Source organism: Lithobates pipiens, unplaced genomic scaffold, assembly GCF_037356315.1.
Source record: "Lithobates pipiens isolate NorthernLeopardFrog02 unplaced genomic scaffold, aLitPip1_a1.2 Scaffold_25, whole genome shotgun sequence".
Lineage (NCBI taxonomy): Eukaryota > Metazoa > Chordata > Amphibia > Anura > Ranidae > Lithobates > Lithobates pipiens.
The window spans coordinates 108464743-108490869 of NW_027507787.1; the positions used below are offsets into that span (position 1 = coordinate 108464743).

The 26127-nt window shown below is 46.1% G+C and overlaps 7 pseudogenes; all 7 read left to right on the plus strand.

The window, feature by feature from the left end:
* The first annotated feature begins 11850 nt into the window (after window positions 1-11850).
* On the plus strand, window positions 11851-11969 carry LOC143932114 (5S ribosomal RNA; annotated as a pseudogene).
* A 744-nt stretch (window positions 11970-12713) lies between these two features.
* Window positions 12714-12832, plus strand: LOC143931304 (5S ribosomal RNA; annotated as a pseudogene).
* Window positions 12833-16992: 4160 nt separating this feature from the next.
* LOC143932322 (5S ribosomal RNA) lies at window positions 16993-17111 on the plus strand (annotated as a pseudogene).
* Window positions 17112-19410: 2299 nt separating this feature from the next.
* Window positions 19411-19529, plus strand: LOC143931063 (5S ribosomal RNA; annotated as a pseudogene).
* Window positions 19530-23351: 3822 nt separating this feature from the next.
* LOC143931953 (5S ribosomal RNA) lies at window positions 23352-23470 on the plus strand (annotated as a pseudogene).
* A 319-nt stretch (window positions 23471-23789) lies between these two features.
* LOC143931228 (5S ribosomal RNA) lies at window positions 23790-23908 on the plus strand (annotated as a pseudogene).
* A 100-nt stretch (window positions 23909-24008) lies between these two features.
* On the plus strand, window positions 24009-24117 carry LOC143932079 (5S ribosomal RNA; annotated as a pseudogene).
* The last annotated feature ends 2010 nt before the right edge of the window (window positions 24118-26127 follow it).

Below are 26127 nucleotides of genomic sequence, written 5' to 3' on the forward strand. Positions count from 1 at the left end.
AAGGGCTGTATGGGTCCATTTAAATCGAAAATTGGACTGCAAGTCTATTAACGTTTGCGGGGGGACTGCAACCCCCATGGCCTTTGATTTCAAGAAGTATCCCGTAGATCTGGAATTCCCGAAGGAGATTTGGCAAGGAAACTCTGGGATTCGTCAGCGAGAACAGCATGGCAGATATCTTGCACTCAATAGTACCCATTTGGAGTCCCGTTATGTCTGAGTTTTGTCGAATTGTGGAGAGAAAGGGTTCCAATGACAGTGCGAATAATAGGGGCGACAGGGGGCAACCCTGTCTGGTCCCATTCCCGATGTCAAGGGGAGATGAGAGAACCCCATTCGCTTTGACTTGAGCTAAAGGGCGTGAGTATATCTTACTTATCCATGCCAGCATCCGTTCACTCAGACCTATATGGCGAAGGACCGAGAACATTAATGTCCATTTGACCCGATCAAAAGCCTTCTCGGCATCAGTACTCATGAAAAGACATGGGGTCCCAGATGACTTTGCTTTATGGATCAGGGTAAGCACCTTAATGGTGTTGTCCCTATCTTCCCTGGTGGAAATAAAACCTAACTGGTCAATATGTATAAGGGACTGCAAGTGATGTGCCAATCACGTGGCGAGGATTTTAGAGAATAGTTTTAGGACCGAATTTAGGAGGAAAATGGTTCTGTAGCTCCCACATAGGCCCGGGTCTTTGCCCTCCTTAGGTATCAACGAGATGTGGGCTCCAAGGGTATCCTCAGGAAAATCCCCATTTGAGCTCAGAGTATTAAATAAATTCACCAAGCGCGGGCCGAGAATAGGGAGGAAGGTCTTAAAGTATTGTGCGGTATATCCGTCAGGGCCCGGAGCCTTACCCACCTTCGGAGGTCCCACGGCTGTCTTGACTTCTTCCAGTGTGATCGGGTCCTCCAAGTACTCCTGTGATTCCGATGAGAGGGTTGGTAGACCAGAACCGGTTACATATCTGTCTATATTGTCCTGTCCAGACCCTGAATCGGGCAGGTTGTAGAGATCAGAGTAACATTTTTCAAAGACTTCGGCTATTTGGGTTGGGGTAGAGGCCCTCTGGCCATTCTCATCTATCAACTGTGGTATGTAAGAGCCAGATTTCAACTCCTTTACCGACCTGGCTAAGATTTTTCCGCATTTGTCCCCTGACTCCTACATCAGTTTACGACAAAACTGGAGTGCCGCTTTCGCTTTATAATGGAGTAGGTCAGCAATATGGGTACGGAGTGTCCCCAATTCGATCTCTAAGGTCCGTGAGGGGGAATGTTTATGTTTCGCTTCCACAGAGGCAAGTTCATGAAACAGATTAGCAAGCTGTTCCTTCCGTGTTTGTTTGATGCGCGCCCCGTGCCTGATAAGTACCCTGCGGAGTACTGACTTGTGAGCCTCCCAAATTATCCCCGGGTCACAGTCCTGCGTTTAGTTTTCTTGGAAATAAAGGTCCAATTCCCTGGTTACATCTGCTAAAACTTCTGGTATCTGGAGGAGGCTCTCATTAAGGCGCCAGAATAGAGACCTAGGTGAGGGGTTCCTAGAGAGGGTGTAGGTAAGGGTTACGGGAGCGTGGTCGGACCAAGTAATATGGCCGATGGAGGAAGAGCTCACCAAGTGCAGTTGGTCATGTGGAATCAAGAAGAAGTCTATCCTCAAGTATGATTTGTGAGGGGAAGAGCAAAAAGAGTAGTCCCTTTCCCCAGAGTGTTGCAGACGCCTGACATCAACTAATTGGTCATTCAGTAAACACTTAGTAATCCGCTTTCTAGAGGAAATGAGGAGCGAGGAGCAAGAGGCAGAAGTGTCAACCGATGGCGAAAGGGGACATTAACGTCCCCACCTAATATCAACTGGCCCTCCCGAAAGTCACATAATCTGTGCAGGGTAGTTCTGAGGAACGTGTCTTGGTGATCATTGGGAGCGTACACAGTGGCAAATGTAAAAAGGCGCTCTCCAATGTGGCCCCTAAGAAAAAGATATCGGCCCCCAGGGTCCACCAGAGAATCCTGGAGAACCCAGGGGAGCCTGCTAGAGATCAGAATGGAGACTCCCTTGGTCTTAGAGGAGGGGTTAGTAGAGTGGTAGACCTTAGGGAAGGATCTCGACCATAGAAAGGGGAGGGTAGTATTTTTAAAATATGTTTCTTGTATAAAGGCCACATCAGTACAGGAAGTCTTCAGTTCTCACAGGAGGATCCACCGTTTTTCAGGGGAGTTCAGTCCCTTAACGTTTAGAGAGGTGACCTTGACTGAGTCTGCCATCGCTCCTCGGGGAGGGGGACGTCAGAGAAAAGCAAAGAAAGTTGAACCAAGGTAGGTTTTGGGTAGGTAATGCATGGCGGGAACTAAGGGGGAGAAAGGAAGGGCAAATGGAAGGAAAGGTAAAGGGAAAAAGAGGCCGGGCACCTCAACCCCAGGGGGAGAGGGAAATTAAGGGTTGTCCGCACTCAACAGTACAGGAAGGGTATACTAAAACAGCACAATTATGCTATAGCGCTTACCAGATGTACACTGGGTTTAAAGCGCTGTCCTACTTGGGTTGGTGGGTAGACAGGTCGGAGAGGGAGCCCCCGAATCCTAGTCCCCCCAGTCCCGGCAGTGGTAAATGTCACGTCTGATACCGGTATGCAAGTAAAAGACAATCAGTAACATCATAGAACCAAAAAACAATAGTATAACCAAAACAGAGGTAGAGCATATAACTGTCAGCACTGAGGGGTCTCCTCGGCTCGCCCTAAACGTAGGCATGCACGAGGGAGCCTGTCACAACAGAAAAGGCATCACAGAATGGGATCCACCACCCCCCGTCCCATACCCCTAAAGTACATGCAGTCCCCGAACAAATGCATTTCTCCCTTTGGCAGATTGTCCTCTCCTTACCCCCTCTCCCCCGTCCACGCCCCAGGGGGAAAAGGGGCAGGGAAAGGGGGAGTGGAAGGGGGGAAAGGGGGAGGGAAAGGAGGGAAGGGAAGGGTGGGAAGGGGGGAAGGGAGGGGGGAAACAGGGGAGAGGGGACAAACATGCGGAAATGTCAAGTCCTTTAGCGCACTCCCACCAGCAAACACCCAGACCCCATAAATTTCAACTCCTCCCCTCCATGGTCACCACATCAAGATGAAAGAGGAGCAGCCCTGGTCGGTGCATAGAAAATCCGTCAGGCAAGGGGCTGGGGCCACCATCCCTCCATCCAACGGGAGACTTTACCCGAGCAGCAGTCCTGGGGCCCGCCAATTAGTGTCTCTCCTGCATCGCCATCGGGGGCTGTGTAGAGCATCCAGAGGGAGGCTGGGACTGCCCAAACAGTAAGGGGTAAATCCTCCAGGGGGGTCCAGAGTCACCCTGGAGGGAAGCAGTGTCTCGTACCAATAGGCTCAATAAATAAGTCATCCAGGGTCCCCGAAAGCTGCAGAAGGCAATGTCGGCAAAGAGTAGGTGGGAGCCAAAGGGGGGGACGAGGGGCGCAACCAGGGGGAGGGGACACATATGCGGGAATGTCAAGCCCTTCCAGTACAGCGCACTAGGTATCACTCAAACCCCCCAAAGTGCAACTCCCCCATCTAAGGTCAAGACTCCAGAAGGGAAGATGAGCCGCCCTGGTCTGTACATGAAAGAACTTGCTGCCAAGGGGTTGGGGCCATCATCCCTTCCTCCAATGGGAGATGCCACCGGCATGACAGCCCCGTGTCTTGTCAAGTGGTGCCCCTCTGACAATGTCGTTGTGGTATATGTGGAGCATCCAGGGAGAGGCAGGGGCCACCCAAACAGTGAGGGGTAAAGCCTCCAAGGGGGACCGGTGTTAGACAGGAGGATAGCGGTGTCTTGTACAAGTTGGTTAATTAGACAAGTCATCCAGTGTGTTCCTGTGAGCAGCGGAAGGAAAGGTCGGTAAGGATTATGAATGGGTGGGGGCCAGGGAGTGCATAAAACTGCCACCAGATGACCGGGGCAGAGAGGGCAAGGGGATGAAAGTCAGATCTGGTAGGTGGGGGCGGGGGTGAGGAGTTTCCCTCATATTACTCACATTGGCCATCCCTTGAAGCTGAGCGCTCTGCATACCCAGGACGTTCTTCTGTATAATCTAGCCTATGTGTATACAGTAGCCTGTCTTTTGTACACATTAGCCAGTCCTCTGTATACACTAGTCTGTCTGTATACACTAGTGTATACAGATAGGCTAGATTATACAGAAGAACGTCCTGGGTATGCAGAGATGGAGGCTAGGGTATACAGAGAGAGATGCTAGAGTATGCATACTTGCTAGTGTATACAGACGGGCTAGTGTATACAGAAGACCGGCTAGTTTATATAGGGAGGCTAATGTGTGCAAAAGACAGGCTAGTGTATACAAATAGGCTAGATTATAGAGAAGAACATCTTGGGTATGCAGAGAGAGAGGCTGGGTTACACAGAGAGGATGGTGTATGCAGACTTTCTAGTGTATACAGGCGGACTAGTGTATACAGAGAGGCTTGGGTATACAGAGAGCTAATGTATAAAGAGCAGCTAGTGTATACAAAAGACATCCAAGGGTATACAGAGAGACTTGTGTATGCAGAAGACCGGCTAGTTTATACAGAGAGGCTAAAGTGTACAAAACACCGGCTAGTGTATATAGATAGGCTAGATTATACAGAAGACCGTCCTGGGTATGCAGAGATGGAGGCTAGGGTATACAGAGAGAGAGTGAGAGGCTGGGTTACACAGAGAGGCAGGAGTATGCAGACTTGCTAGTGTATACAGATGGACTAGTGTATACAGTAGACCGGCTAGTTTACACAGAGAGGCTAATGTGTACAAAAGACAGGCTAGTGTATACAGATAGGCTAGATTATACAGAAGAAGGTCCTGGTTTATGCAAGAGATGGAGGCTAGGGTATGCAGAGAGAGAGGCTTGATTACACAGACTTGATAGTGTATACAGACGGACTAGTGTATACAGAGGACCGGCTAGTTTATACAGAGAGGCTAATGTGTACAAAAGACAGGCTAGTGTATACAGAAAGGCTAGATTATACAGAAGAACGTCCTGGGTATGCAGAGATGGAGGCTAGGGTATACAGAGAGAGAGGCTAGAGTATGCATACTTGCTAGTGTATACAGGCGGACTAGTATATACAGAAGACCGGTTAGTTTATACAGAGAGGCAAATGTGTACAAAAGACAGGCTAGTGTATACAGATAGGCTAGATTATACAGAAGAAGGTCCTGGGTATGCAGAGATGGAGGCTAAGGTATACAGAGAGAGAGGCTAGAGTACGCATACTTGCTAGTGTATACAGATGGACTAGTATATACAGAGGACCGGCTAGTTTATACACAGAGGCTAATGTGTACAAAAGACAGGCTAGTGTATACAAATAGGCTAGATTATAGAGAAGAACGTCCTGGGTATGCAGAGATGGAGGCTGGGTTACACAGAGAGGCTAGTGTATGCAAGCTTGCTAGTGTATACAGACGGACTAGTGTATACAGTAGACCAGCTAGTTTATACAGGGAGGCTAATGTCTACAGAAGACCGGCTAGTGTATACACATAGGCTAGATTATAGAGAAGAACGTCCTGGGTATGCAGAGATGGAGGCTAAGGTATACAGAGAGAGAAGTTGGGTTACAAAGAGAGGCTAGTGTATGCAGACTTGCTAGTGTATACCGGTGGACTAGTGTATACAGAGAGGCTTGGCTATACAGAGAGCTAATGTATAAAGAGATGCTATACAAAAGACAACCAAGAGTAGACAGTGAGGCTCGTGTATACAGAAGACCGGCTACAGAGAGGCTAATTTGTATATTTGTGTATACAGATAGGCTAGATTATACAGAGGAAGGTCCTGGGTATGCAGAGATGGAGGCTAGGGAATCCAGAGAGAGACTGTGTTACACAGAGAGGCTGGAGTATGCAGAAGACCGGCTATTTTTTTTTTTTACAGATAGGCTTGTGTATACAGAAGACAGTCTGGGGAATTCAGTGAGGCTAGTGTATGCAGAGAGGCTGGGACACCGAGACTATTGTAAAAAGAAGGCAGGCTAGTGTATATAGATTACGGGCACGTGTATACAGAAGACAGAGAGGCTAGTCTATATAGAGTGGCTGGTGTACACCGAGAGATTAATGTATAACGAAAAGCTAGCGTGTAAAGAAGACAGGACTTTATTTTTTGCTAATGCAACTACTTCTGAAACATGTAAAGTGTTTTTTTCATATTTTGGTGCTGTTAAAAAGTGGTGTGTTGTCAGTGGTGAAATCAATGTGACAGTTAATGTGGAGAACTACAAATATACAAAATAGAGCAAAAGAGTGCTAAGTTTATTTTGTTAAGTCATTGACCGTTATTGGTTTGGCAGTACATGGTTTATTTTGATGTAAGATAGTTTTATTCTCTACTTATAGCCGAGTTTTAGACGACTTTATTGTTAGCATTATTCGCATTATTCCTATTTATTATGCAGAGTGTAAGTATTGCAGTGAGACGATATTGCTTTTGAAAGATTTGTATTATTATACATAGCATTGTTAGCAGACCAATAGGACAATTTACATGGCTTAATATTGCAGAGCGTAATTTATCAGGAAAGAGATCCAAAGCGTTAGTTGCCGTAGCTTCATAAAACTGAGAAATCGTTGCATTACTCTAAATTTAAAAGTTGTTCCGGTAGCACTGAAAAGACGATATTAGATGAGTGATCTACACATTTCGTTTACTATTTCGTTTACTATTGCAGAGAGATACCGGCTAAATGTTAATATGTGCTGCGTGTAAGGTAGAAATAAGATGGTTAAGTGTGAGCTGGTTTACCAGGATTTAGAGATAGTAATCTGTTTATTCTAATAATAAATATAGCAAAATAACTCTAAAATTAATATTGAGACATTATAATAAATAATTTCATTACTCTAAATGTAAAAGTTATCCCGGTAGCACTGAGTGGACTGATATTAGATGAGTGATCGTTGTAGTACAAATTCAGTTTCCTATAGCAGAGCAAACTATGACATGGCAAAGAGACAAACTGCTTTGGAAATGTGAATGTGAATTAGAGATGAAATGTCAATCCCCATTGGTTACTTACAGGTTACCATTAATACAGTTAACACGGCTACGTACAGCAAAGTGTGAGCTAAGCAGCTAAATATTACTTAATATTGCAGAGATTAAGTATTGCAGTTTGCAGTAGCTTCAAAATGACTGAGAAATCATTTAATTACTCTAAATGTAAAAGTTATCCCGGTAGCACTGAGTGGACTGATATTAGTTGAGTGATCGTTGTGGTACAAATTCAGTTTCCTATAGCAGAGAGATACCAGCTAAATGTGAGAAGAGCAAATAAACTGTTCACCACGGTAGCATTGTATTACTCTTAACATGTGCAGCGTGTAAAAAAGCAATAAGATGGTTTTGTATTATTCTAAAATTAGCAGTATACGTAATAAAGGTGAGAAGGTAACCTGGATTTAGACATAGCAAACTCCATAATCGAATTTAGCAAAATTAGAAAGGATCATATTGAGACAGTATATACAGGTCGAGTTTAAGTGGAAATACACAAAATATCTAGCTTACCTTTACATTGTTCAATAGAGCGTTGCAAAGTAATACCAAGGCAGAATGTCGGAATAGCAATTAGATGAGATGATTGCTGTAATCATGAAATATCAGCAACGACTAGGTTTCTATCGGATGAGAAAGTATAATAAATGGCAAAGTATGACATGGCAAAGAGACAAATTGCATTACATGAAATGTCAATCCCCACTGGTTACTTACATGTAAACGCGGCTACATACAGCAAAGTGTGAGCTAAGCAGCTAAAGGGTATTTAAGAGTAAATTGACTTAGCTTGAAAATTCCACGTGTAAATCGTTCCATTAATTTTGTTACGCACGAAGACGGCTTACACTGACTGTTTTCCGTTTCCACTGGTTATCGGCATAATGTATCAGTAACCATGAACATTAATAGTGATAGACAGCTTACATTAGGATGTATGCATGAGGTGAATGTAAAATAGTTGCATTATGTGTTATTAATGTAATCAAACTGTATTGCTATGCTTTGCTACTGCAACCACTTCTCAATCAAGTAAACCGGCCCAATGCTTTTCTCACATTTTGCTGCTGTTAAAAAATGTGTTGCAAGTGTTATATGTTACAAATGGTTATCAGTGTGACAGTTAATGTAGAGAAGAAGTAATACACAAAATAGAGTCAGAAAGAGAATCCTATTGCATAGAGGTAGCGAGAGATGGTTGGTTTACTCTTAATGTGCAGTGTGTAAAAGGTTTTAAAAAGATGGTTTTGTGTGACTTTTGCTTTAACGTAAAATTAGCTGTAGACATTAAAACTTATTACAATGATTTAGAGATAGTAATCTCTATAAAAATAATAATAATAAGTATAGCAAAACAAATTAGGAAAATATTGAGGCAGTATATATAGGTCGAGATATAGTGTTTACACAAAAGGGATCTAGGGATAGTTGCAAAGTCAAGGGATAGTTTCAAAGGTACATTATTTAAGAGTAAATTGACGTAGCTTGCAAATTCTAACGTGTAAATCGTTCCATTAATTTTGTTACGCACGAAGACGGCTTACACTGACTGTTTTCCGTTTCCACTGGAAAGAGAATCCTATTGCATAGAGGTAGCGAGCGATGGTTGCATTACTCTTAATGTGTAAAGGTTTTAAAAAGATGGTTTTGTGTGAATTTTGCTTTAACGTAAAATTAGCTGTAGACATTATAACTATGGTTAGGTTTACAATGATTTAGAGATAGTACAGTGGAAACGTTTATTTGTACACTAACTACACTAACCAGCTGATACTGGTTGAGCAATAAAACTGTTTTATTAAGATGTAAGACTAGTTTTATTCTCTACATATAGGCTTTTCAGAGAGTTGTATAATATAGACGACCAATAGGACATTAGGCTTAATATTGTAGGGAGGAAGTATCGCTGTTCAAAGGTAAGAGATTGAAAGCTTAGCTTGAAAATGGCCGAGAATAGTTGCGTTAGTCTAAATTTAAAGGATATGCCGGTACCAATGAGAAAGCTTATATTAGACTAGTTGATCTTTGCATTACACAATCCTATTATTATTATTATTAAGATCATAGTGCAGAGAGATACTCAGTTAATGTCAGAGATACTCGGTTAATGTCAGAAAAGCAATAAAACTGTTTACATCGTTAGCGAGCGATAGTTACATTACTCTTAGTATGTGCAGCATCTCTGGTAGCAAATAGATGGTTTTGTGAACATTTTGCATTACGGTACAATTAGCGGTAGAAATCGAAGTGAATAGATTTAACCGGATTTTGAGATAGTACTCTCTATTTCTAATAAGAAATAAAGAAAAATAAGTCAGGATGGTGTGTCAGGACTGTCACATACTCAATGTGACAGTTGATGTGGAGAATTACAAATATTCAAAATAGAGCAAAAGAGTACATGGTTTATTTATATGTATGATAGTTTTATTGCATGCTTGATGTGGATGATTAAAATCGTGTAGTGAGTACAATCTATTTTTAGCATAAGAATGAAAAGGCATAACATGGCAATGAGACAAACTCCATTAGAGATGTGCGCTAGATGAAATGATGAAATGTCTCTGTATAGCCCAGATTGTCTTCTGTTATCACTTAGCCTACCCTCTAAATTCACTAGCCTCTCTATAGCCTCTCTATATACACCAGCATGTTTACAATAGCCTGTCTTCGATATACACTAGCCTATGTTCTGAATACACTAGCCCGTCTTCTGTCTTCTGTATGCCCTAGCCTGTCTTCTGTATACATTAGTCTCTCTGTATAAACTAGCATCTCTGTATACCCCAAACTGTCTTCTGTAAAAACTTGTCTCTCTTTATTGTACACACTAGCTTCTCTGTATACACTAACTAGGCTTCTATATACAATAGCTTCACTCTATACACTAGCCTCTCTGTATAATCTAGCCTCTCTATATACCCTAGATAGTGTTCTGCATACACTAGCCACTCCGTAGAAGCCAGCCTTTATTTTGTATTCACTAGCCTTTCTTCTGTATTCTGTAGTCTTCTGTATATACTAGCTTCTCTGTACACCCTTGCATCTCTGTAATACACTAAACCCTCTGTATACCACAGCCTGTCTTCTGTATACACTAGAATGTAAAAACTAGCTAGAATACACCAGCCTGTCTTCTGTACCCACTAGAATCTCTGTATACACTACCCAGTCTTCTGTATACACTAATAGCTTGGATGTATACCCAAGCCTGTCTTCTGTATACACTAGTCTCTCTATATGCTCTGTCCTATCTGTATACACTCGACTCTCTCTATACACTAAACTCTCTATATACACTAACATCTTTGTATATACTAGCTTCTCTTTAAACTAGCCTCTCTGTGTACCCCAGCCTCACTGTTTACTCTAGCATCTCTGTATACTCAAGCCTATCTACATACACGAGTCTGTATTCTGTATTCACTAGCCTTTCTTCTGTATGCTGTAGTCTTCTATATATACCAGGTTCTCTGTACACCCTTGCATCTCTGTAAACACTGTGCAAACTAGCCAGTCTTATGTATACAATCGCCGACTGTATACACTAGACTCTCTGAATACACTAAACTCTCTGTATACCACAGCCTGTCTTCTGTATACACTAGACTGTAAAAACTAGCTAGAATACACCAGCCTTTCTTCTGTACCCACTAGACTCTCTGTATACACTACCCAGTCTTCTGTATAGAATGTCAGCTTTGATGTTTACCCAAGCCTGTCTTCTGTATACACTAGCTTCTCTATATGCACTGTCCTTTCTGTATACACTCGACTCTCTCTATACACTAACCTCTCTATATACACTAACCCTCTTTGTATATACTAGCTTCTCTTTAAACTAGCCTCTCTGTGTACCCCAGCCTCACTGTTTACTCTAGCATCTCTGTATACTCAAGCCTATCTACATACACGAGTCTGTATTCTGTATTCACTAGCCTTTCTTCTGTATGCTGTAGTCTTCTATATATACCAGCTTCTCTGTACACCCTAGCACTGTAACAGTGCTAGGTTCCTGTATTACAGAAACAGAACACCAGCAATAAGGTGTATACCGTGCAGGAGGCACACAACACCCACTCTAACTTCTGCACTGCAGATGCATGTATTGCAGAAATTGAACAGCAGTAATAAAGGGTAGCTTCAGGTGTGTACTGTGCAGGAGGCACATAACACCCACTGTAACAGTGCTAGGTTCCCAAGCAGTAAAGACACTGTCCCTGCCTATCGTCCTCTTTCCCTGACCACCGCAACACACTATACAAGGCCGCCGCGCTGGCGGCCTTATATAGTGTGCGGTGTGTACTAACCCCCCTGAGCTATAATTGGCCACAGGAATCCTGCCTGTGGTGAATTGTGGCTCACCTCACAGAGGATGTCACATCTGTTCTTATTATATAGAACCTATTATGCTCCTCGTAAACTTTTTCAGTTTGGCTGAACGGCCGGACGCAAGTTGCCCCCAGTGCGGGAACATGGGGGGAGACATGATGCACATGTTTTGGAGATGCCCGAAGTTGATCGGCTACTGGACAGAGGTGACAGGAACCATTGATCGGGTGTTTGGAACCTCCACCAGGATGGAGGCGAGGTATTGTCTCCTGGGATTAGTTGAAGGAGTTGGAAACCCGGGAAGTAGCCAGATGGCAGTTCTGAGATGCCTATTTCAGGCAAGGAAACTGATTGCCCAACCCTGCTTAGCCTCCAATGTTGGCAATGACTTGGTTTTTTTCGCTTGTTTCCCAAGATGACCATGTTGGCATTTGTCAAGATGGTTGAGAGTGCCTGAAGAGATCGCCTATGGCCCCATCACCTTGAAAGTGCCTGATCTTGTCTGATCTCAGAGGCTAAGCATTGTCAGGCCTGATTAGTAACTGGATGGGAGACCAACTGGGAATACCAGGTGCCGTAGGATTCTTTTTATGTTGTTGGCGTTGACATGTTTTTTTTTTTTCCGCTTGTTTCCCAAGGTGATCATCTTGGCATTTGTCAAGAGGGCTGAGAGAGCCCAAAGAAATCTCCTACGGCCACATCCCCCTGAATGCGCCCATTCTCATCTGATCTCAGAGGCTAAGCAGGGTCCGGCCTGGATAGTACCTAATTAAAGGTGCCGTAGGAATCTTTTTATATTGTTGGCTTTGACCTGTTTTTCTTTCGCTTGTTTCCCAAGGTGACCATTTTAGCATCAGTCAAGAGTTTTGAGTATGTCCTAAAGCGTTTGCCTGAGGTCACATCACCCTGAAAGCGCCCGATCTCAGAGGCTAAGCAGGGTCTGGGTCAGATGGGTCAATAAAAAAAATAGGTCAACGCCAACAACATAGACCCTGGCGGTCTCGCCAGGGTCTATGTTGTTGGCGTTGACCTATTTTTTTTCACTTGTTTGCCAAGATAACCATCTTGGTATTTGTCAAGAGGGTTGAGAGTGTCTAAATAGAACACCTATGGCCACATCACCCTGAATGAAAGCGCACAATCTCATCTGATCTCGGAGGCCTAGCAGTGTACGGCCTGGTTAATACCTGTATGGGAGACCATCTGTGAATACCAGGTGCTGTAGGCTTCTTTTTATGTTGTTGGCGTTTACCTGTTTATTTTCGCTTGTTTACCAAGGTGACCATCTTGGCGTTTAACAAGAGGGTTGAGAGTGCCCAAAGAGATCACATACGGCCCCATCACCCTGAAAGCGCCCAATCTCATCTGATCTCAGAGGCTAAACAGTGTCGGGCCTGGTTAGTACCTGGATGGGAGACCGCCTGGGAATACCAGGTGCCATAGGCTTCTTTTTCTGTTGTTGGGTTTGAACTGTTTATTTCGCTTGTTTCTCAAGGCGACCATCTTGGCGTTTGTCAAGAGGGTTGGGCGTGTCTTGAAGAGAACGCTTACGGCCACATCACCCTGAAAGCACCCGATCTCGTCTGATTTCAGAGGCTTAGCAGCGTCAGGCCTGGTTAGTACCTGGATGGGAGACTGCCTGGGAAGACCAGGTGACATAGAAGGATCTGGCCTGGTTAGTGTCTTGATTGGGAGATCTCCTGGGAATACCGGATGCCGTAGGATTCTTTTTATGTTGTTGGCTTTGGCCTGTTTTTTTTCCCTTGTTTCCCAAGGTGAACATCTTGGCATTTGTCAAGAGGGTTGAGAGTGCACAAAGAAATTGCCTACAGGCACAACACCCTGAAAGCGCCCAATCTCGTTTGGTCTCAGAGGCTAAGCAGGGTTGGGCCTGGTTTGTAGAGGACCCTGGGCCTGGGCCTGGTTTGGGTGGACCCCCTTACAGACATCGCTACTTTCTGACTATGTTATTACGATTGAACCAAATGTGAGTGTAATTTTATTATTATTTTTTAATGAATTGGATGTTAAAACGGTATCACGCTATGCTAGTTTTCTACTTCCATGGTCTTTGATACCTGAGCCCCCTATTTTCGTGGGATGAGCACTATAGGAGGATCGCTACAGATGATTTCATGACCTGAAGACTTGCGGGAGATTACATACTAGATGTATGATTATCTGGTTTGCTAACCTACAGGCCCATATGACTCGAGAGGTGTAAGCCTTCCTCTGAGTCCACGTCATTTGGTAAGCCTCCTCTCCCCTTCTTTATCACGGTGGTGGTGGTATTCTACACATCAGAAGTTGAATTTCACCTTTTTTCACGTCACCTCAAGTTTGGAATTGTGATTGATATTACACATTTCAAGGACTGTTAGACGTTCACTTGATGGACTGTATATGTTAAATTAATTTTATTTACCTTAACCTTTTGTGTGCATGAGGTTCATGCACTCTTCCACCTGGGAGTAAAATCTCTTAATATACAACGGAATTTACACATAATTTCTTTTTTTTGAAGTGTATGTAATTTCATTTGCTTGAATTAGTGCCTTACTGGTTCATGTGGTTTGTTGCCACCTAAGCGCCACACTTTTTTGTTTTAATTTGGGCCTGGTTTGTACCTGGATGGGAGATCGCCTGGGTTTTCCAAATGCTGCAGGCTTCTTTTTATGTTGTTGACTTGTTTTTTTTGTTTGTTTCCCAAGGTGACCATCTTGGCGTTTGTCAAGAGGGTTGAGCGTGCATTTGATCTCAGAGGCTAAGCAGGGTTGGGACCTGGTTAGAACCTGGATGGGAGACCGCCTGGGATTTCTCGATGCCATAGGCTTTAGTTTTAAGTTGTTGGCATTGACTTATTTTTTTTAATTTTATTATTCTTTTATTAAGTAGAACATAAATATAACAGTCAACCATACAGCATGACCCAGGGTCACAATTACATGGTAACAAAACATAGGCAGCCAAATAACTCTGGGTTCTCAGAGGGGAGTCCTACGGTTTCATGCAGAAAAGAGAGAAACCCCACCTCCGACATGTAGTACAGAACTACTGAGTAACGGAGTAGTGCAGCTCCGTTCAGACAAATGTAATCATGGAGAACAACTGGGACCACAGCGAGCCAGCTTATCATGACCTACGTGAACCAGAGTAAAATATGAGCCGGTCATGTCCAGAACCCTGGGGTTCTTCTGGGTCCCGAAGGCTAGTAAGGAGACAAGGCATAGTCAAAAGGGAGGACGGGGGAAGAAGAGAGTGCAAAGACAGAGAGAGAGGAGTTGGGGGGATGGCGGCGGGAAAAAAAAGAAAAATAAAGACAAAAAGGGAGGGGGGGAATGCCACCCAGGGCAGACATGGCCTACGTAGGTAAACGTTAGATGTTCAGTCATTTTCTGGGACAGAGGCACTGCTCACCTCCCGAACGTAGTCTCGAGTACCAGTAAAATACCTCCAGGGCCTCCATGTAACACTAAATGCCTCTTCAGTGTTGTGAAGGGTGGCGGTCAATTCTTCCATCCGGAGAATATGATTGACTTTGGAATACCACAGCACCTTGGATGGGGGCTGAGGCTGCCTCCACAGTGCGGGAATGCAGGCCCGGGCAGCATTCAGGAGTTGCATCGTGAGGGTTTTTTTGTATTTTCGAACAGGCTGTTCGGTCAAGTGTAGAAGGCACGCTGCTGGGAACCCAAAAGTTCCTCAAGGCCGGGCATGCCCAGAAAAGGTGTCCCATGGTCCCCGTATCTGAATTTCACCTCCAACAAACATCCGGGATCGATCTATCCATTTTATTCAGAAGGTATGGGACTCTATACCAGCGTGAGACTATCTTGTATCCTGATTCTTGATATTGGTTTGCGATGGAAGCTTTATGTACTAAGGTCAGGATCATCCCTATCTGTTGTGGGGTAAATGTGATGCCTAAGTCCCTGTCCCATTTGTGGATAAATGGTGGGGGTCGACTCCTCCTCCTGACTACTCAATAGGTTGTACAGGAGGGAGAGGGTGTGTCGCACAGGTTCCCTTTTGTGACAGATGGATTCATAGGGTGTCAGGTCTCTAGGAGTGTAGGGGGCCCTTTGTATGGCCAGAAGAAAGTGACGAAGTTGATAAGCACTAAACAAGTCAAGCGGAGGGTCAGAAAGCTCGGCGACAGTTTGCGTGGTCGGGAGCCCTCCCGAGGGCCACACCTCTCCCAGACGCTGTTTCCCCACCACTGTCAACTGTCGCAGTTTCTTGCTGGTAAATCCCGGTGGGAAGTCTGGATAACCTATAACCGGAGTCATTGGTGATGGCAGGGGAGCAATGTGTGTGCAGCGGAACAACCTCCGCACAACAGCCAATGTAGCTCCTACTACGGGGTGACCTCTGAGGTCTTTTGGTAGGGAGGACAGGAGCCACGGGGAGGTCAATAGGGGAATAGATCCATCCTCAATCTCCATCTCCACCCACTGCTTGTGTGGGCCATTACAATGCCAATCAACGACTCTCGCTAGCAGAGTCACTCTGTAGTATTGTCTGAGATCTGGGAGACCCAGACCCCCCTTGTCCTTTGGTCTGGCAAGCAATTGCAAACGGGCTCTGGGCGGTTTGCGCGCCCAAATAAAGTCCCGGAGCAGCACCTGAGTTGTCTGAAAAAAATTGGGGGTAACCAGATCGGTAATGTCTGGAACATGTATAAGATCCGCGGGAGGGCCGTCATTTTGAATGCATTACCGAACCAGGTCAGTGTTAAAGCATGCCAGTTTCCCAAATCAGATTTCAGTCTATCCAGGAGAGGGACAAAATTAAGAGGAGCGGAGCCTCTTGGCCTCACCATCCGGGACAGATATATTCAATACAGCTGACTTGGCGCAATTGATTTTATAGTTTGATAGGCTGCCGTATCGCTGTAGAGACGCAAGTATATTGGGAAGCAAAATGTGTGGATTGGAGACGGAAAAAATTAGATCGTCAGCGTACGCCGCAATTTTGTGGTGTGGTGTGCCGAGGGTTTGGATATGCCAGTAATATTCGGGTCATTCCGAACGTGACACATAAGTGGTTCCAGTGTCAGAATAAAAATGAGGGGAGACAGAGGGCACCCCTGCCTCGTCCCATTAGTTATGGGGAAAGAGTCCGAGCACCACTCGTTCACTCGTACCGCTGCCGGCGGCGTGGAGTAAAGCGGGTTGAGAGTGCCTGAAGAGATTGCCTATGGCCACATCACTCTGAAAGCACCCAATCTCGTCTGATCTTGGAGGCTAAGACGAGTCGGGCCTGGTTAGTACCTGTAGGCTTCTTTTTATGTTGTTGGCGTTGATTCGTTTTTTTTTTTTGCTTGTTTCCCAAGGTGACCATCTTGGCATTTGTCAAGAGGGTTGAGAGTGCCCAAAGAGATCGCTTACAGCAGCATCACCCTGAAAGAGCCCTATCTCTTCTCTTCTCTGAGGCTAAGAAGGGTTGGGCCTAGTTAGTACCTGGATGGGAGATGGCGTTGGAATACCAGGTGCCGTATTCTTCTTTTTATGTTGTTGACATTGACCTGTTTTTTTTTTTTCACTTGTTTCCCAAGGTGACCATCTTGGCGTTTGTCAAGAGGGTTGAGAGTGCCCGAAGAGATCACCTATGGCCCCATCACCCTGAAAGCACCCAATCTCGTCTGATCTTGGATGCTAAACAGTGTCGGGCCTGGTTAGTACCTGGATGGGAGACCGCCTGGGAATACCAGGTGCCATAGGCTTTTTTTTTTATTTTTTTTATTTAGTAGTATGCGACATACAATGCAAAGGCAACTTCACAGAATGTGTGATACAAATAGTTACAAACAAACGATCATATTGCATGGATATCAGAGCCAATGGTAAGAAGTTCGAGGAGAATAGCACGTGTACAGCTTTGCGGTCATATGAAGATGAGATTAAAGCTCCAACTCGTTGGGATCCTCTACCACTTAAAATATTATTGATACTAGCCCTGCTACCCTCGAAGAGTTTAGATATCCATAGATAGGGGAAGAGTATTGTGTAGTAGTCAAATGGGGTCGGAACAAATACATTTTCTTTTCCTTTTTTGAGTTAAGAAGGGAAATAGTAGAACTGAAAGGAGGGAGAAGGGGAAAGAGAAGATTGGGGAAGGAAATGGCAGAAAAGGAAAAGAAGGGGTAAGGGGGTGTCGTGGGTAGAGTGGATAGGGTGGGGTCCCCTCACAGGGAGCAAGAGACGCCCTCGGCTCACCAGCTCATCAGCTGTCCAACGTTTGGAACAGCGATTTCCAACGATCACCATGAGCTTACTATGTCTCGCGGAGGTATTCTTCCGAAAAGCGAAACTGGGTCCAGTAGAACCATCTGTTCCCATGCTCCTCCGTTTTATCCCTCATTGTGGCAGTCAGGTCTTCCATTCGTTCAATATCATTTACCCTTGCGAACCACTGGGTCACCATTGGAGCAGATTGCTCTTTCCACTGACTTGGGATGCAGGCCCAGCTAGCATTGAGGAGATGTTTAAGTAAGGACTTATGATAACGCTTTCTCGACATAGGAGTTAGATTGAGAAGAACTGCTGCGGGATCATTGGCTAAGGAAATGTCTGTGAACTTGTGGATGAGTCTCAGGACAGGCTGCCAGAATGTTTGTAATTTAGGGCATTCCCAAAAAATGTGGAGAATGGTGCCAGCCTGTTGCTCACAGTGACAGCAGCGGTCAGATTGACCTGGGAATATTTTGGCCAACACCACCGGTGTACGATACCAGCGTGTGATCAGCTTATATGAGATCTCCTGATATTTACTGCAGAGTGACGACTTATGGGCGAAAAAGAGTATTCTGTCCTTCTGTGGTTTGGAGAATGTAGTTTGTAAGTCCCTTTTCCATTTAGCTAGGAAGGGTGGATCCGTGGAGGATTGTGCGTCTGTCAGGATTTGGTAGGACCTAGAGAGGGAACCACGAATTGGGCCATCATCCAGGCAAAGTTCCTCGAAGGGGTGGAATTGTCTAGAGAAGAACGAATGGTTAGGTAGTGATCCGAGGAAATGGATTAGCTGTCTAGCTCTCCAGCTATCCATTGCAACAGGTACTTGCTCTAGCAGTATGGTCCCCATGGGAATCAAGCCCGTGGGTCCAAGAAATAGGGCTGCTCTTCAGAAGCCCTTTCGGGGCTTGCCTGGTAAAGGCCTGGTCAGACAGGCCCGGAGGGAATCTAGGATGTCCAATAATTGGGGTCATAGGAGAAGGGAAGTTAGTCAGGTGGGAAAGGTGAAAAAAACTATCCATCTCGGCGAGCGAGGGGCCAATTAACGGGTGAGTAGTCACACAGGGCTCCAATGGCCTCCCCGCCCAAGGCAGACCAGCCAGTGGAACCCACGCCATCTCCTGCTCTAGCTTGACCCATAGCTTCAGTTCCCCATGCCGGTGTCTTATCACATATGGTCCCCCATCGCATAGTGTCCGCTGTGTACTGCGCATGTGCAGTACACAGCAACACAGATTCTGAAAATTGCCGAGCATGAACGGCGCCTGCGCACTGAGTCCAGGTTCTATCCCTACTATCCAAGTGGACATAGAGTAAGAATATAAAAGAGCCGAGCGCAGCGAGGCTGAGCCCGAAGCGTGGCGAGCAAAGCTCGCCTGCGAGGGGCCCTCTAATATTCACAACCCTATGTCCGTTTGGATGGTGGGGCTACCACCTCCACTCACCGCGCAGGTGCCGTTCAGCTTCAGAGATTTTCCGAAGCTTCGTCTGCTCCGTACTGCGCATGCGCAGTACGGCGCAGACACTATATCATGGCCGGACAGTATATGGCAGAACACCGGCACCAGTCAACCACCGGTTTCATGTGCGTCGCTGTGTAATATAGAGCAGGGTCCGGGAAGCCAATACCTCCCCGCAATTTCGGTCACAATAGCATTGCCCTACCAATACGCATATGTTTTCTTCTTGGCTTATTTTTATGTTGTTGGCTTTGACCTGTTTTTTTTAGCTTGCTTCCCAAGGTGACCATCTTGGCCTTTGTCAAGAGGCTTCAGAGTGCCCAAAGAGAGTGCCTACGGCCAAATCACCCTGAAAGAGCCCAATCTCATCTGATCTCAGAGGCTAAGCAGCGATGGGCCTGGTTAGTACCTGGATGGGAGACAGCTTGGGAATACCAGGTGCCGTAGGCTTCTCATTGTGTTGTCGGCGTTGACCTGTTTTTTTCCCCTTGTTTCCCAAGGTGACCATCTTGGCATGTGTCAAGAGGGTTGAGAGTGCACAAAGAAATTGCCTAGGAGCACAACACCCTGAAAGCGCCCAATCTCGTTTGGTCTCAGAGGCTAAGCAGGGTTGGGCCTGGTTTGTACCTGGATGGGAGACCGCCTGGGTTTTCCAGATGCCACAGGCTTATTTTTATGTTGTTGGTGTTGACCTGTTTTTTTCGCTTGTTTCCCAAAGTGATCATCTTGGCATTTGTCAAGAGGGTTGAGAGTGCCTAAAGAGATCGCTTACAGCCGCATCACCCTGAAAGCACCCTATCTCTTCTGATCTCAGAGGCTAAGAAGGGTTGGGCCTAGTTAGTACTTGAATGGGAGACGGCCTTGGAATACCAGGTGCCGTATTCTTCTTTTTATGTTGTTGGCGTTGACCTGTTTTTTTTCGCTTGTTTCCCAGGGTGACTATCTTGGCATTTTTCGAGAGGGATGAGAGTGCCCAAAGAGATTGCCTATGGGCACATCACCCTGAAAGCGCCCAATCTCCGCTGATCTCAGAGGCTAGAAAGGGTCGTGCCTTGTTAATACCTGGATGGGAGACCGCCTGGAAATACTCGGTGCGGTAGGCTTCTTTCTATGTTGTTGGCCTTGACTTGTTTTTTTTGTTTGTTTCCCAAGGTGACCATCTTGGCGTTTGTCAAGAGGGTTGAGCATGCCTGAAAAAATCTACTATGGCTGCATCAGCCTGAAAGAGCCAAATCTCATTTGATCTCAAAGGCTAAGCAGGGTTGGGACCTGGTTAGTACCTGGATGGGAGACCGCCTGGGATTTCTCGATGCCATAGGCTTTTTTTTAAGTTGTTGGCATTGACTTATTTTTTGTTTTATTCTTTTATTAAGTATAAGTAGAACAACATAAATATAACAGTCAACTATACAGCATGACCCAGGGTCACAATTACATGGTAACAAAAAATAGGCAGCCAAATAACTCTGGGTTCTCAGAGGGGAGTCCTAGAGTTTCATGCAGAAAAGAGAGAAACCCCACCTCCGACATGTAGTACAGTATAACTAATGCAGCTCCGTTCGGACAAATGTAATCATGGAGAACAACTGGGACCACCGCGAGCCAGCTTATCATGACCTATGTGAACCAGAGTAAAATATGAGCCGGTCGTGTCCAGAACCCTGGGGTTCTTCTGGGTCCCAAAGGCTAGTAAGGAGACAAGGCATAGTCAAAAGGGAGGACGGGGGAAGAAAAGAGTGCAAAGACGGAGAGAGAGGAGGGGGGGGGGGGATGGCGGCGGGGAAAAAAAGGAAAAATAAAGACAAAAAGGGAGGGGGGGGGAATGCCACCCAGGGCAGACATGGCCTACGTAGGTAAACGTTAGATGTTCAGTCTTTTTCTGGGACAGGGGCGCTGCTCACCTCCCGAATGTAGTCTCAATTACCAGTAAAATACCTCCAGGGCCTCCATGTAACACTAAATGCCTCTTCAGTGTTGTGAAGGGTGGCGGTCAATTCTTCCATCCGGAGAATATGATTGACTTTGGAATACCACAGCACCTTGGATGGGGGCTGAGGCTGCCTCCACAGTGTGGGAATGCAGGCCCGGGCGGCGTTCAGGAGTTGCATCGTGAGGGTTTTTTTGTATTTTCGAACAGGCTGTTTGGTCAAGTGTAGAAGGCACGCTGCTGGGTTGTCCGCGATATCTACATTTCTGAGAGTTTTTTTATCGTCCCGGTCACCTCCACCCAAAAGTTCCTCAAGGCCGGGCATGCCCAGAAAATGTGTCCCATGGTCCCCGTATCTGAATTGCACCTCCAACAAACATCCGGGATCGATCTATTCATTTTATTCAGAAGGTATGGGACTCTATACCAGCGTGAGACTATCTTGTATCCTTATTCTTGATATTGGTTTGCGATGGAAGCTTTATGTACTAAGGTCAGGATCTTCCCTATCTGTTGTGGGGTAAATGTGATGCCTAAGTCCCTCTCCCATTTGTGGATAAATGGTGGGGGTCGACTCCTCCTCCTGACTACTCAATAGGTTGTACAGGAGGGAGAGGGTGTGTCGCACAGGTTCCCTTTTGTGACAGATGGATTCATAGGGTGTCAGGTCTCTAGGAGTGTAGGGGGCCCTTTGTATGGCCAGAAGAAAGTGACGAAGTTGATAAGCACTAAACAAGTCAAGCAGAGGGTCAGAAAGCTCGGCGACAGTTTGCGTGGTCGGGAGCCCTCCCGAGGGCCACACCTCTCCCAGACGCTGTTTCCCCACCACTGTCAACTGTCGCGGTTTCTTGTTGGTAAATCCCGGTGGGAAGTCTGGATTACCTATAACCGGAGTCATTGGTGATGGCAGGGGAGCAATGTGTGTGCAGCGGAACAACCTCCGCACAACAGCCAACGTAGCTCCCACTACGGGGTGACCTCTGAGGTCTTTTGGTAGGGAGGACAGGAGCCACGGGGAGGTCAATAGGGGAATGGATCCATCCTCAATCTCCATCTCCACCCACTGCTTGTGTGGGCCATTACAATGCCAATCAATGACTCTCGCTAGCAGAGTCACTCTGTAGTATTGTCTGAGATCTGGGAGACCCAGACCCCCCTTGTCCTTTGGTCTGGCAAGCAATTGCAAACGGGCTCTGGGCGGTTTGCACGCCCAAATAAAGTCCCGGAGCAGCACCTGCAGTTGTCTGAAAAAAATTGGGGGTAACCGGATCGGTAATGTCTGGAACATGTATAAGATCTGCGGGAGGGCCGTCATTTTGAATGCATTACAGCGCCCGAACCAGGTCAGTGTTAAAGCATGCCAGTTTCCCAAATCAGATTTCAGTCTATTCAGGAGAGGGACAAAATTAAGCGGGTACAATTGCGCTAAATCAGCTGCGATGTCAACGCCCAGGTAACGTATAGATAACGTATATTCAGCCCAGTAGAATGGAAAAGCGGAGTGGAGCCTCTTGGCCTCACCATCCGGGACCGATATATTCAATACAGCTGACTTGGCGCAATTGATTTTATAGTTTGATAGGCTGCCGTATCACTGGAGAGACGCAAGTATATTGGGAAGCAAAATGTGTGGATTGGAGACGGAAAAAATTATAACATCAGCGTACGCCGCAATTTTGTGGTGTGCCGAGGGTTTGGATATGCCAGTAATATTCGGGTCATTCCGAACGTGACACATAAGTGGTTCCAGTGTCAGAATAAAAATTAGGGGAGACAGATGGCACCCCTGCCTCATCCCATTAGTGATGGGGAAAGAGTCCGAGCAGCACTCGTTCACCCGTACCGCTGCCGACTGTGTGGAGTAAAGCGACATCATCATGTTGGGGCCAAGACCTATATGTTCCAGGGTGGCCTGCATAAAGTGCCAGGCCACCCTGTCAAAGGCCTTCTCCGCGTCCGTTGACAACATAAGCAAGGGCCTTCCCTGTACATGCGCCGCATGGATTAAATTGAGGACTCGGGCCGTATTGTCTCTAGCTTCCGACTTATTTTTATTTTTTTTGCTTGTTTCCCAAGGTGACCATCTTGGCGTTTGTCAAGAGGGTTGAAAGTGCCTGAAGAGATTGCCTACGGGCACATCACCCTGAAAGCACCTGATCTCGTTTGATGTTGGAGGCTAAGAAGAGTAGGGCCTTGTTTAGTACCTGGATGGAAGACCGCCTGGGAATACCAGGTGTCGTAGACTTCTTTTTATTTTGTTGGCGTTGACCTGTTTTTTTTTCGCTTGTTTCCCAAAGTGACCATCTTGGTGTTTCTCAAGAGGGTTGAGAGTGCCTGAAGAGATTGCCTATGGCCACATCACTCTGAAAGCACCCAATCTCGTCTGATCTTGGAGGCTAAGAAGAGTCGGGCCTGGTTAGTACCTGGATGGGAGACCACCTGGGAATACCAGTTATTGTAGGCTTCTTTTTATGTTGTTGGCGTTGATTCGTTTTTTTTTTTGCTTGTTTCCCAAGGTGACGATCTTGGCATTTGTCAAGAGGGTTGAGAGTGCCCAAAGAGATCGCTTACAGCAGCATCACCCTGAAAGAGCCCTATCTCTTCTCTTCTCTGAGGCTAAGAAGGGTTGGGCCTAGTTAGTACCTGGATGGGAGATGGCGTTGGAATACCAGGTGCCGTATTCTTCTTTTTATGTTGTTGACATTGACCTGTTTTTTTTCGCTTGTATCTCAAGGTGACTATCTTGGCATTTGTCAAGAGGGTTGAGAATGCCCAAAGAGATTGCCTATGGGCACATAACCCTGAAAGCGCCCGATCTCCTCTGATCTCAGAAGCTAAACAGGGTTGGGCCTTGCTAGTACCGGGATTGGAGACCACCTGGGAATACTAGGTGCTGTAGGCTTCTTTTTATGTTGTTGGCCTTGTCCTGTTTTTTTTTCACTTGTTTCCCAAGGTGACCATCTTGGCATTTGTTAAGAGGGTTGAGAGTGCCCGAAGAGATCACCTACGGCCCCATCACCCTGAAAGCGCCTGATCTCGGATGCTAAACAGTGTCGGGCCTGGTTAGTACCTGGATGGGAGACCGCCTGGGAATACCAGGTGCCATAGGCTTTTTTTTTATTTATTTATTTTTTATTTAGTAGTATGCGACATACAATGCAAAGGCAACTTCACAGAATGTGTGATACAAATAGTTACAAACAAACGATCATATTGCATGGATATCAGAGCCAATGGTAAGAAGTCCGAGGAGAATAGCACGTGTACAGCTTTGTGGTCATATCAAGATGAGATTAAAGCTCCATCTCGTTGGGATCCTCTACCACTTAAAATATTATTGATACTAGCCCTGCTACCCTCGAAGAGTTTAGATATCCATAGATAGGGGAAGAGTATTGTGTAGTAGTCAAATGGGGTCGGAACAAATACATTTTCTTTTCCCTTTTTTGAGTTAAGAAGGGAAATAGTAGAACTGAAAGGAGGGAGAAGGGGAAAGAGAAGATTGGGGAAGGAAATGGCAGAAAAGGAAAAGAAGGGGTAAGGGGGGTGTCGTGGGTAGAGTGGATAGGGTGGGGTCCCCTCCCAGGGAGCAAGAGACGCCCTCGGCTCACCAGCTCATCAGCTGTCCAACGCTTGGAACAGCGATCTCCAACGATCACCATGAGCTTACTATGTCTCGCGGAGGTATTCTTCCGAAAAGCGAAACTGGGTCCAGTAGAACCATCTGTTCCCATGCTCCTCCGTTTTATCCCTCATTGTGGCAGTCAGGTCTTCCATTTGTTCAATATCATTTACCCTTGCGAACCACTGGGTCACCATTGGAGCAGATTGCTCTTTCCACTGACTTGGGATGCAGGCCCTAGCTGCATTGAGGAGATGTTTAAGTAAGGACTTATGATAACGCTTTCTCGACATAGGAGTTAGATTGAGAAGAACTGCTGCGGGATCATTGGCTAAGGAAACGTCTGTGAACTTGTGGATGAGTCTCAGGACAGGCTGCCAGAATGTTTGTAATTTAGGGCATTCCCAGAAAATGTGGAGAATGGTGCCAGCCTGTTGCCCACAGTGACAGCAGCGGTCAGATTGACCGGGGAATATTTTGGCCAACACCACCGGTGTACGATACCAGCGTGTGATCAGCTTATATGAGATCTCCTGATATTTACTGCAGAGTGACGACTTATGGGCGAAAAAGAGTATTCTGTCCTTCTGTGGTTTGGAGAATGTAGTTTGTAAGTCCCTTTTCCATTTAGCTAGGAAGGGTGGATCCGTGGAGGATTGTGCGTCTGTCAGGATTTGGTAGGACCTAGAGAGGGAACCACGAATTGGGCCATCATCCAGGCAAAGTTCCTCGAAGGGGTGGAATTGTCTAGAGAAGAACGAATGGTTAGGTAGTAATCCGAGGAAATGGATTAGCCGTCTAGCTCTCCAGCTATCCAATGCAACAGGTACTTGCTCTAGCAGTATGGTCCCCATGGGAATCAAGCCCGTGGGTCCAGGAATTAGGGCTGCTCTCAGAAGCCCTTTCGGGGCTTGCCTGGTAAAGGCCTGGTCAGACAGGCCCGGAGGGAATCTAGGATGTCCAATAATTGGGGTCATAGGAGAAGGGAAGTTAGTCAGGTGGGAAAGGTGAAAAAAACTATCCATCTCGGCGAGCGAGGGGCCAGTTAACGGGTGAGTAGTCACACAGGGCTCCAATGGCCTCCCCGCCCAAGGCAGACCAGCCAGTGGAACCCGCGCCATCTCCTGCTCTAGCTTGACCCATAGCTTCAGTTCCCCATGCCGGTGTCTTATCACATATGGTCCCCCATCGGATAGTGTCCGCTGTGTACTGCGCATGCGCAGTACACAGCAACACAGATTCCGAAAATTGGCGAGCATGAACGGCGCCTGCGCACTGAGTCCAGGTTCTATCCCCACTATCCAAGTGGACATAGAGTAAGAATATAAAAGAGCCGAGCGCAGCGAGGCCAAGCCCGAAGCGTGGAAGCAAAGCTCGCCTGCGAGGGGCCCTCTAATATTCACATCCCTATGTCCGTTTGGATGGTGGGGCTACCACCTCCACTCACCGCGCAGGCGCCGTTCAGCTTCGGAGATTTTCCGAATCTTCGTCTGCTCCGT